The sequence below is a fragment of the Mus musculus genome, chromosome 2 (genome assembly GCF_000001635.26).
Source record: "Mus musculus strain C57BL/6J chromosome 2, GRCm38.p6 C57BL/6J".
Taxonomy (NCBI): domain Eukaryota; kingdom Metazoa; phylum Chordata; class Mammalia; order Rodentia; family Muridae; genus Mus; species Mus musculus.
In genome coordinates this window covers 11,080,250-11,092,500 of record NC_000068.7, presented here as the reverse complement: position 1 = coordinate 11,092,500, position 12,251 = coordinate 11,080,250, and the positions used below count along the sequence as shown (strand labels likewise).

Here is a 12,251-nt window from a genome sequence, read left to right as displayed (position 1 = left end):
TAACCACTGAGGTATCTCTACACTGAATTTATTTTCATTATTATTTCTTTTGTTTTTGAGATTATAATATAATTGCATCATTTTCCCTTTCCTTTTCTCTCATCAACCCCCCCCCATACACCCCTTCTTTCTCTCTTATAAGTTCATGTCCTCACCCCCTCATTAACATGTATATTTCTTCCTAAATGGAGCCTGCTTGGTTTTTTATTTGTGTTTATGTTTTCAGAGCTCAGCAGTTGGCATTTGATAACTAACCAGTGTGCTTTTCCCTGGGGAAGCCTATTTCTCGGCATTTCTTAGTTACCCTTTGCATCAGGGCTTTACGGTTTTCCCATGCCCACTTTGGTGTGTCTATCATCCTTGTTAAGCTCATATTTAGGTAGTCATGTTTGTGTGTTTGTTTTTTAAAGACACGTCTACTCAGGATCGTGATCAGACAATTACATTTAGCAGTCAACAGCATGGGTGAAAAAGGTCTACAGTAAAACCCTTTGTTGGAGCGCTTTATACTTTCCACAGAACAGAGACTGAAATAACCTGTTATACAATTAGTCACAAATACAGTCCTGGAGCTTCTGCCCCTACACGTGAGCATTATCTAAGAACACAGCTTTGTAGCAGCTAGGCCCTGACTCCACTGTGCTTGGCTGAGTTCACAAATCTGTTATAACCTGTAGCTTCCATGTCATTTGTCTGTCTTTCCTCTCCTGCTAAGCTTTGTTTCCTGGGTGTAATTAGAACTTCCTGCAACTGTCATAGCTGCTGCTACTGCTGGGACCTCCATAGCCACGTTGGCTTCATGGTTTAGCAAAGTACTGGCCCTCTGCCACCATAAGGGCCGGAGCTTCTGCCTCCAAAGTTTCCTTCCTACATCTGTCCAAATTTGAAGACTGAATGTTATAATTGCTAAAATCGTTGTAGCTCTCACCACCTCCAAAATTGCTTCCATCATTACCAAATCCCTTATAGGCATCCCCTTGCCACCATATCCACCACCAGGGCTGCCACCAAAGCCACCGTGGCCACTGAAGTTTCCTCCTCAACCAAAATTGTCATTGCTGCCAAAACTACCTCCATGATCATCACCAAAGTTTCTGGAACCCCTTCAGCCTCTCTGGCTAGAAGAAGCACTGGCATCTTTTTTGCCTCGACAGAGCTTCTTTTACTTCATAGCTGTGGCCATTCACAGTATGGTATTTCTGAATAACAATCTTATCCACAGAGACATGGTCATCAAAGGTGACAAAAGTAATGCCCCCTTTTTTCCCACTGCCACCGTCAGTCATAATTTCTATCACTTCAATTTTCTCCTACTGCTCAAAATAGTCTCAAAGGTGACGTTCTTCAGTGTCTTCTTTAATAGCACCAACAAAAATCTTTTTCATACTTAAGTGGGCACCTGGTCTCTGAGAATCTACCTTGACAATTCTTCCAAGCACTTTGTGTGGTCTTGAATTCACAGCAGCATTCTCTACTTCTACAGTGGTATAAGTGACAAAACCAAAGGCCCTGGATCTCTTGGTGTTTGGATCTCTCATTACCACAATGTTGGTGAGTGTCTTCCACTGCTCAAAATGCCTCTTCAGACTCTTGTCGGTTGTTTCAGAGCTCAGCCCTCCGATAAGAGCTTCCATATCTGTTTTGCCTTTTTGGGAGACATTTAGACACAATGGCAGGGTAATGAGAGCTTTCAGCGATGCTTCCTCTGCACCGTCAAACGGTAGGACAGCACAAGATAATGAATGTGTCCTGGTAGTCACGGTTTTGAAAACTTATGGGAATGGCTTCTAACATTACTAGGAGACACAATCTCACAGCAACATCCCTAATCCTCTGGCTCTTACTATCTTTATGCTCCCTCTTCTGCAATGTTCCCCGAGTTTTAAGTGCATGGGTGATTTGTAGATGTATCCATTGAGATGAGGCTCCAAAGCGCTGCATTTTGACTGGTTACGGTTTTTGGTAATGGTCTCTGAATACCACAAAGAGAAGTTTTCTTGATGAGGGGTGAGGACTATACTTATCTGTGGCTATGAGGACATTTAGGAAGTACTTAGGGATTATGTTGTTTCGGTAAAGTGGTGGCTGTAGGTTCTCCAAGATCCATGACTTTACTAGCATTTGGGTAGTTGGCTAGGTTCTCAGTTACCAGACACATTTCCCCTTTTGTTGAATGGTCTTTAAGTCCAATTAGAGAGCTGTTTGCTGCTGTCAAGGTATACACAGCACTACTGCCCCTTTAGGGTTATTATGCCATGCTGGGGATGGTAGTGGTTCATATGTCATGGCTGTGTGGGACTGTTGGTTGTTCCCCTCCTTTGGAAACTCATATGGCATTTTCTGGCCCCATGAAAGCTAGTCCTCAGGTCAGTTCCATCTCAGGGGCTTCTTGGTTCTGCATCTGAAGTGCACTGCATCTTTAGCAGCAAGGGTTTACCTTCCACTTCTGGGGCCAACCAACAGCAATAACTGTGATGTTTTGGGAGTTGAAAACTTTGACCACCAACTCAAAAGAGGGCTCCAAATGCCTGGTGTTGGTTTTTGTGTTGCATGGTCTTTGGCTCTGGGAGGCAGCATTCTCAGACTAGATGAGAGAAGTTCATTGAGACTAAATATGTATATTTATAGACAGGCTTATGTGTATTATAGTAGTTTTAGTTAGATAGTTAATAGAATGATTCCTTTTGACTTTTCCAGATACCCCCTGTGATGGTTTGTATATGCTCAGCCCAGGGAGTGGCACTATTAGGAGGTGTGGCCTTGTTGGAGTAGGTGTGCCACTGTGGCCATGGGCTTTAATACCCTAATCCTAGCTGCATGGAAGCCAGTATTCTGTTAGCAGCTTTCAGATGAAGATGTAGAACTCTCAGCTCCTCCTGCACCATGCCTGCCTGGATACTGCCAAGTTACCACCTTGAGGATAACGGACCAAACCTCGAACCTGTAAGCCAGCCCCAATTAAATGTTGTCCTCACAAGAGTTGCCTTGGTCATGGTGTCTGTTCACAGCAGTAAAGCTCTAAGATACCCTCACCATTATTTTGCTTTCTTCTCTTCTTTTTCTCCCTTCCCTTCCCTTCCCTTCCCTTCCCTTCCCTTCCCTTCCCTTCCCTTCCCTTCCCTTCCCTTCCCTTCCCTTCCCTTCCCTTCCCTTCCCTAATTAGAGCCCCACTCTTCCCCATTGGATCATTTGTACTCTACTAGTCCCCCTCTATCTCCCTTGCTTCCCTACACTGGCAATGGTCCCTTTTAATTTTCATGATTTCTGCAGTTACTCTAGGAAATGTATTCACATTCAAAGATTTGGAGTTAGGAGCCTCTGATGAGGGAAAACATGTTATGCCAGTTTTTATCTTTCCAAGTGTTACCCAATGCAAATTTCATGAGTTCATTTATTGCATCGTGTATACGCACCATATCCGCTGAGGGCCTTTTAAGTTTCCTTCTCCCCCTATTTGTGTGATATTGTGAATAGAGTAGCAACAAACACTGCAAAGCAAGGATCTGCTCTTTGGCACATATGCCAAGGAGAGGTATAGCAGGGTCAAATAGTAGATTTGCTATTAGATTTTCGAGAATTCTCTACACTGATTTCTAGAGCTGCTGAAGCAGTCTGTAACCTACCAAAAGTGAATGAGGGTCCCCTTTTTCTTATGTACTCTCTAGCATTTACTGTCTGTTCATCTTTCCCATTCTGGTAAGATGAGATTTCAATGTTGTTTTGATTTGCATTTCCATAATTGCTCGGGTTGATGAACATTTTTTGAGATATTACTTATTACTGCTTTTGCTTCTTTTGAGAAGTTCTCTGTTCAGGTACCTGGCCCATTTTTTTTAAATGAGTCTTTTGTTTGTTTTTTTACTTCTTTATATATTCTAGATATTAATCTGATAGATGTATACCTTTCATCCCATGGATTTCTTCACCTTGTTGGTTTTCTTAAGCTGTGTAGAAACTTTTTAGTTTTATGAAATCTGACTGGTCAACTATTGGCCTCAATTCTTGAGTAAATTGAGTTTTATTTAGAAGGCCCTTTGGGACACCTAGATCATCTATATCATATGGAGCACTGTATATGCTTTCTTCTAGAAAATTTAAGTATTTCAGGTTTTCAGTTTAGGTCATTGATCCACTTGGAATTACTTTTTGATATGAGTCTAATTTTGTTCTTCTGCCTTGTGGACTGCCTTTGGTTTTTCTTAGTGGCATTTATTGAAGGTGCTTTCTTTTCTCCAGTTTATATCTTTGGTATCTTTGACAAATATTATATAGCTGAAGTTATGTGTGCTTATGTTTGGGTTCCTCTTCCCCATTGGTCTACATGTTTATTTTTCTGCCAGTGCCATATTTTGTTTTTATTACAATAGGACCTATAACCAAGCCAAATATACATCCACAACTCAGACTTGGACCAGTAGACACAGCCTATACACCACGTCACTCTCCTCATCCTCTTGATTTTGTTCCTTTTACCAACCCACCATACATCTTTTCTTCTGCACTAACCTGCTATATTCATATCAGAAAAAAAAGTCTGCACACCCAGATCTCATCACAAATATACAAATAATATGAAAGGTCAAGCCAAGCTTGGCACAGTGGCAGTATTGTAGCCAATGAAGTTTATCAGAGGTGCAATTATTACTAATGGGAAGTTTGAACCAATATACTCTCTCCAAAACCCACTCATTCTATAGAAATTCTTGCCAACGAGAATTCCATATATGAACCCCAGGGTACAGAATCCAAAAGAACAAAGTTCATCAAAGAATTCAAGATTTAAACAAAACACAAAGAAATCAGGGAGAAAGAACTCAAGGAGAGCAAACTCCTTGGTGATTCCCAAGAAATGCAAACATAAAGCTAATGGAAGAGAAGAAGAGAAGCCAGGATTGGAGAATAGAATTCAATAAGGAGATAGAAACACTGCAGAGGACCCAAGTGGAAGGAAACAAAACTGAAAAACCAACACCCTAATTGAAAAACTCCAAGGAAAGCCTTGCAAGCAGAACAAATCAAGCAGCCGAGAGTCTATCAGGACTCAAAGATAGAGGGTCAACCAAGTAAGCCAGAAATATGACAAACAAACAGAACAGAACAAAACATCAGGAGAGGGACATGCAGGAAGTGGGGGACACCATGAAAAAAGCCAAATCCCCAAACTGTATGCATAGAGGAGGAAGAAGAAAAATAATTCTGAGACAATGGCATAGAACAAATCTTCTATGCTGATGAAGGGAAAAAAAAAAAAAAAGTATGAGTGCTCTTTCTGCAGGTACCACTGCATGCCAGAAGAGGGCACCAGATCCTTCTATAGATGCTCTCAAGCCACCATGTGGTTGCTGGGACTCAGGACCTCTGGAAGAGCATCCAGTACTCTTGACCACTGAACCATCTCACCAGCCCCTACACAAACTTTTAATTCTGGGAATATTTTAATGTAGATAACCTTATTGTAAAAAATGATGCATTACCGTGGCTACATAAAAATGGCACAGAGTAAAGGCTGAGAGATTGTGTATTGATTCATTTTCTCCAAGATCTTCCTAAGTTAATGGCCAGCCTTTAAGAGATTGGATGTATGTTTTAGTGTGACCTATTTTCCCAGTTGTTTTTATGCATTTAATTTTAAAGGGAAGGATGAAAGTAATCACAGCGCTGGCATGTGAGAGGAGATGTGTTTAAGGGTGGGTAGAAGGCGGCTGTTGAGCAGCTTCAGCAAAGGTGAAGGCAGATGTGGCTGATGCTTCACCCTTCTGTCGGCTCTGCATCTTCTGGGTGCTTCGGCATATCTAGAAAAGAGGGTCCTAGTAAGCTTTCCTAGAGGAGACAAGGAAGAGGCTCAAAAACTTGTGGAAAGAAGGTGAAATGAGACTGACTTCACCTCTATTGGCAGCTGCAGACATTGCTCTCTCTGTGTGTGTGTGTGTGTGTGTGTGCATGTGTGTGTATAGGTATGTGTGTGTGTGCACCTGTGCTTTGAGCTTGTACCTTTGTGGATCTTATGGGGAGAGGTGCCTTTTTCAACCTTATCTACTCTGAAATTTCCATTGTTGCTAGTTTCCCACATTTCTGATGGTTTCCCCTTTGTCTGTCTGTCTGTCTGTCTGAGAGTACATGAAATGTCTTTTATCTTATAGGGTCACATAGGTTAGTGTATAACATACTTTCAGACTATCCTTTCTAAGCATGCTCCTCTGTCTCCCCCGACCCATTCCTTTCATTTCCTTGACAATTTTGTTTTTACCCTTACATCATTGGCACAGTCACATTATGTGTCTATAATGCCTAGATGAGAGAAAACATCTTTGTCTTTCTGAGACTAACAACTTACTATGGTTATCTCCAGTTGCTTCTGGTTTCCTTCATAACTTTGTTCTCTCATTCATGGCTGAAGGAATTCCACATACAATATCAACCATGTTTTCTTAATCCCTCGGTTGATAGACATTTCAATTGGTTTCAAGACTTGGCTGTCGTGGAGAATGTCATCTTAACTATTTCCCATTTCTCTCACTTGAGAATAACGTCGGCCAGTTCGGAAGAGTGCACCTCTCCAGGCTCCGCGCTTTACTTTGTTAGCCCATGATTCAGTGACCCTCCCCATGGCCATGAATGATTATCAGTTTATGTTTCAGTCGTACAGGGTTGTGTTGACCACACTCTCACTGAAATGTGACTTTTTGTTGATGTAGAGTTGATGTTGGTATTGACAAGGGTCATGAGGAAAGTGACGATTTGTTCATGGAATCACCATGGACACAATATTAACCACTACTATGACAACTAAAATTTATGCCTGACCAGTTTTCATGTGACAACCTCCGTTTGAAGTACACAGTCTTTTAAGGTACGGGATACTGCCCCTCTGCTACGAAGAAATGGACACTGAATGGTTAAACAACATTGTGAAACAGAGAAAGGCACATCTACAATAATAACATCTGTACAGGTGAAAGCCTTGTTCCTGTGTCATTATGGGAGAAGCTTCTATCTGTGTAAAGGCGGAAGAGGTCTGCAAATGACCCAGGAGGAGGCAATTTCTGTAAAAGTCTTTCCAGGTCTCATTACATGTCCCTGGACTCTAACAGGATATCTGGATTTACCACATTATTTATAGGAATGGTGCATTATTCCCATTTGTATTATTGTCTCCAACTGGACAGAAACAGAAGGGCACCTCTTTGGTTTATTAGTTGAAGTCTTAGCCACAAGGAGAACTTTAAAGGGACCCACAGGACCCAGACACTGATGCTTGGACTCTGGAGCTGGATGGGCTACACTTAGATCCCCATTTTAGCACATACTAATTGTGGGACTTGGGGTAATTGCTTAAGCTTTAGTGCCTTTATTTTATCACATGTAGAACAGAGATGGTAATAACAGCTAACGCACACATATGCCATCCCACTATGCAGTTTGCAGCACACTTAACAAGTGTGAGCTGTCACTACTGCACAATTCCACAACTGACTTGTCAATCCTCAAGGAAACTCCAAATATATTAGTAGACCTTGCTCTGCCTCTTCCTCTCTTCCTTCCCTCTCCCCCCTCTCTCTGCCTCTTCCTCTCTTCCTTTCCTCTCTACCTTCCTCCTTCCTTCCTTTCATCTTTCCTTCCTTTTTCTCTCCTCTCCTCTATTTCCTTGCTTCCTTCTTTTCTTTTCCTCCCTTCTGTCTCTCCCTCCCTCCTCTCCTTCCTCCCTTCCAATATAGATTCTCACTCTGTAGCTCAGGCTGTTTTTGACCTTAGCATGCATGGTGATTTGATGAAAAAAGTCCTCTAGAGACTCGGCTCTTTGAACAATTTAACACAGAAGCAGTACTGCTTGGGAAGAATATGGGGCCATTAGAAGGTGGAGCCATGGGAAGAGGTATGTCACTGAGCAGGCTTTGAGAGTATACAGCCTCATCACATTTTCAGTTTGAGCCCTCTGCTTCTCTGTACACACAGGAATGTGGCAGGAATATAATCTCTCAGCCTCCTATTGGTGTTGACAGGCCTGCTGCTTGCTGCCATGACTCTCTACCATGATGGGCTCTTATCCCTGTAGAACCATAAGCCAAAGTAAACTGTTTCTTCCATACTTGGCCAAAAGGCCATGGTATTTTATCATAGCTCTAAAAAGTAATGAATACATTGTGTAACCCAGATGGGACCCAAACTTGAAGTGATCCTCCTGCCTCAGCCTCCCAAGTACTAGGATAACAGATGACAGCCACCACGTTGGGCTAGTGGTCATTTATTTCACCTACTTATCCTGGCTTCTGGCACCTAGAAATCTGCTTTCTGTCTCTGTGAACTTACCTGATCGGGACATTTCATAGGTGGATCTTAGAGCCATCAATGCCTGTTTTCACTTAGCACAGAGCATTTGGATCCATTCCTGTTCTTGCTTGTGCTAGGACTTCATTTCTTTTTGTGACGGAATCACATCCCACTGCATGAATATTGTGTCCATACTTATTTTAAGCATTCATCTATTGATGGACTTCTGGATTTCGCTCCCTTTATTTTACTTGATAAATAAGGCTCCCATAAATACCGTGTACAGATTTTTAAGTGAATATGTTTGTTTGTTTGTTTGTTTAATTGAATTCTCTTGAGTATATGACTAAGCATGGAAGAGTGAGCCCAAGTTAAGTTTTGAGGACCAGCCAGGCAGTTTTTCAAAGCAGACACTCCTATTTTGTGTTCCTGCCAGAAATGCATTTGAGTTTCAGCTCCACATGTTAGTCAGCTGTGGCAGCTGTCTCTCTCCCCACAGGCGTGGAGTGGTTGGTGTGTTGCTGTGTTCTCCCCACAGGCATGAAGTGGTTGGTGTGTTGCCATGTTCTCCCACAGGCATGGAGTGGTTGGTGTGTTATCGTGTTCCATTTGTGTGCTTTTGATGTCCAGTGATGAGAAAGTCTACTCATGGGCTTGCTGGACATCTGCGTTTCTTCTCTGTAGAACCATGAGTTTAGACTCTGGCTGGTAAAGTAAATGGTCTGCTTGTCTTTCTACTGATGGGATTTAGAAATTCTTCTTATATTCTCGAGACAAATTTCTTGTCAATCTATGAATTGCAAATGTCTACTCTCATTCTGTGAGTTATTTAATTCTTGAGACAGTTCCTGGAAGCACAAACTATGCCAATTTTGATGAAGTATAATTTACTTATTCTTTCTTTTGATGTCTGCATTTTCAATCATGTCTAAGAACGTCTCATCCAGTCCAAGGTCTTGTAGATTTCCTTGTTTTCTTTCGAAACTTTTCTGTCTTTAACACTCATGCTTAGGTCTTTGTTGGATCCAGGTCTTGGCTAATTTTGTATGCCTCGAGTACATAGCCAAGTTACTTCTTGTATTTGGATATCTAATTTCTTAGCAGTATTTGGTTGAAAGACTATCTTTGAGGCTGGAGTAATGGCTCAGTGGTTAAGAGTGCAAACTGCTCTTGCAGAGGATTTGCTTTCATTTCCAAGCACTCATGCTGGGATGCCCACAACTGCTTACTACCCAGCTCCAGGAGACCCAGTGCCCTCTTTTGCCATCTTCAGGCACCAAGGCGCCTGTACCACATGCACAGAACCTCTCCCATGCACATACCCATACATATAACTCAAAAAGAGTGAAAACAAATATTTAATGTAGACTATTCTTTCAGCTGTGAATTGTCTTGGCTCTTTTTCAGTCATTCAGCTTTATTGACTTGTTTCTAGACAATCCTATTCCATTTAATGTACATCCGTTCTACATCAGCACCACATTCTCTTGGTTATCGTAACGATTCAGTGAGTTCTGACTTAGGGAAGGCTGAGCCTTCCAACTTTGCTATTCTTTCAAAAACTGGCTATTGCAGGTCTTTCCCATTTCCATGTTTGTTAAAAAAACATTACCTGTGAGTTTCATAGAATTTCATTGAATCTGCAGATTGAGTGGAGGGAAATTTACTTTTTGTAATATTAAGTCAATTAGTTTATGAGTACGAAATGTCTGCATATTTAGTTGTTAACCCATTTCAATAGTTTTGGAGTTTTCAAAATAAGTTCAGCTTTAAACTCATCTTTATTAAATTTACCCCCATTTTTGTTTTTGATTTTTTTTAAAAAGGCATCTTTTGTAGAAAATACACTGTTAGACTCTGATTTTTCTTGTCTCTTTTATTTGTGTGTTTTGGGACAAGGTTTCATGTAACCCGAGTAGCTTTGAACCATATACTAAGCCTGATATTGAATTGATGGTCTTCCTGTCTTCATTTCCCAAGTGCTGGGATAACAGGCATGTGTCAGCATGTGTAACTTGAGATTGTGATTTAAAAGCCAAACCATGGGACATCATAAAATTGAAAAACTTCTGTAAGGTGAAGGACACTGTCAATAGGACAAAACGGCAACCCGCAGATTGGGAAAAGATCTTTACCAACCCTACATCTCATAGAGGGATAACATCCAAAAAAAAAAATACATAGAACTCAAGAAGGTAGACTCCAGACAATCAAATAACCCTATTAAAAAGTGTGGTACAGAGCTAAACAAAGACTTCTTAACCTAGGAAACTCGAATTGTCGAGAAGCACCTAAAGAAATGTTCAACATCCTTAGTCATCAGGGAAATGCAAATTAAAACAACCCTGAGATTCCACCTCACACCAGTCAGAATGGCTAAGATAAAAAATTCAGGTGACAGCAGATACTGGTGAGGATGTGAAGAAAGAGGAACACTCCTCCATTACTGGTAGGATTGCAAGCTGGTACAACCACTCTGAAAATCAGTCTGGAGGTTCCTCAGAAAATTGGACATAGTATTACCTGAGGACACAGCTATACCATTCCTGGGCATATACCCAAAAGATGCTCCAACATATAACAAGGACACGTGCTCCACTATGTTCATAGCAGCCTTATTTATAATAGCCAGAAGCTGGAAAGAACCCAGATGTCCTTCAACAGAGGAATGGATACAGAAAATGAGGTACATTTACTACTCAGCTATTAAAAACAATGACCTCATGAAATTCACAGACAAATGAGTAGAACTTGAAAATATTAACCCAGTCACAAAAAAACACACATGGTATGTACTCACTGATAAGCGGATAATAGCTAAAAAGAAGCTTGAAATACCCATAACACAACTCACAGATCATATGAAACCCATGAAGAAAGAAGACCACAACAAGGTGTGGATGCTACAGTACTATTCAAAGGGGGGAAGAAAAGAATCTCAGGAAGTAGAGGGAGAGAGGGATCTGAAAGGGAGAGAGGAGGGGGAGGGAAAAAGAGGGCCTGGTTCAGATATGGGAGGAGATGGGGAGAAGCATAGAGGGTCATGAATTTTGAAGGAGAGTAGCAGTGGGGGAGGGGGACCTAGGGATAGCCACTAGAAAGTCCCAGATTCCAGAGACCCAAGAGGTTCCCAGGACCCAACAGAGAGGACATTAGCCGAAATACCCAACAAAGGGGGGATAGAACCTGTAGAGACCAGTGGATAACCACAGCCCCCAGTTGAGGGATGGGGCCACCCTCCCACCTCAAAAATATTAATCCAGAATTCCTCCTGTCAAAAGGAAATGCAGGGACAAAGAGTGGAGCAGAGACTGAAGGAAAGGCCATTCAGAGACTGCCCTACCTAGGGCTCACTCTCATACACAGACACCAAACACTATTGCAGATGCCAAGAAGTGTTTGCTGACATGAGCCTAGTATGGCTGTCCCTTGAGAGGCTCTGCCAGAGCCTGATCAATACAGATGTGGATGCACGTAGACAAACATCATACTGAGCATGGAGACCCCAGTGGAGAAGTTAGAGCAAGGACTGAAGCAGCTGAAGGGGTTTGCAATACCATAGGAAGAACAACAATATCAACCAACCAGACACCCCCAGAGCTCACAGGGACTAAACCACCAACCAAAGAGTACCCATGTGGGGACCCGTGGCTCTAGCAGTATATGTAGCAGAGGATTGCCTTATTTGGCATCACTGGGAGGGGAGCCCCTTGGTCCTGTGATTTGATGACCCAGTGTAGGGGAATGCTAGGATGCTGAGGAAGGAGTGGATGGGCAGCTGGCAGAGCACCCTCATAGAGGCAGGAGGAGTGGGAGGGGATAGGGTGTTTGTGGAGGGATAACTAGAAAGGGAGATAATATTTGAAATGTCAATAAACAAAGTATCCAAAAAATGAAAAAAAAAGACAAATAAAAACATGTTTTTCCAATCTATATTATTTTGACTGAGTTACTCAATTCGTTTGCACTTACTGTAACTACTG

At 41.8% G+C, this 12,251-nt stretch overlaps 2 pseudogenes; one reads left to right on the top strand and one right to left on the bottom strand.

Moving 5' to 3' along the window:
• Positions 1-537: 537 nt before the first annotated feature.
• Gm13297 (predicted gene 13297) lies at positions 538-1,750 on the bottom strand (annotated as a pseudogene).
• Gm26478 lies at positions 4,588-4,720 on the top strand (annotated as a pseudogene).
• Positions 4,721-12,251: the final 7,531 nt, after the last annotated feature.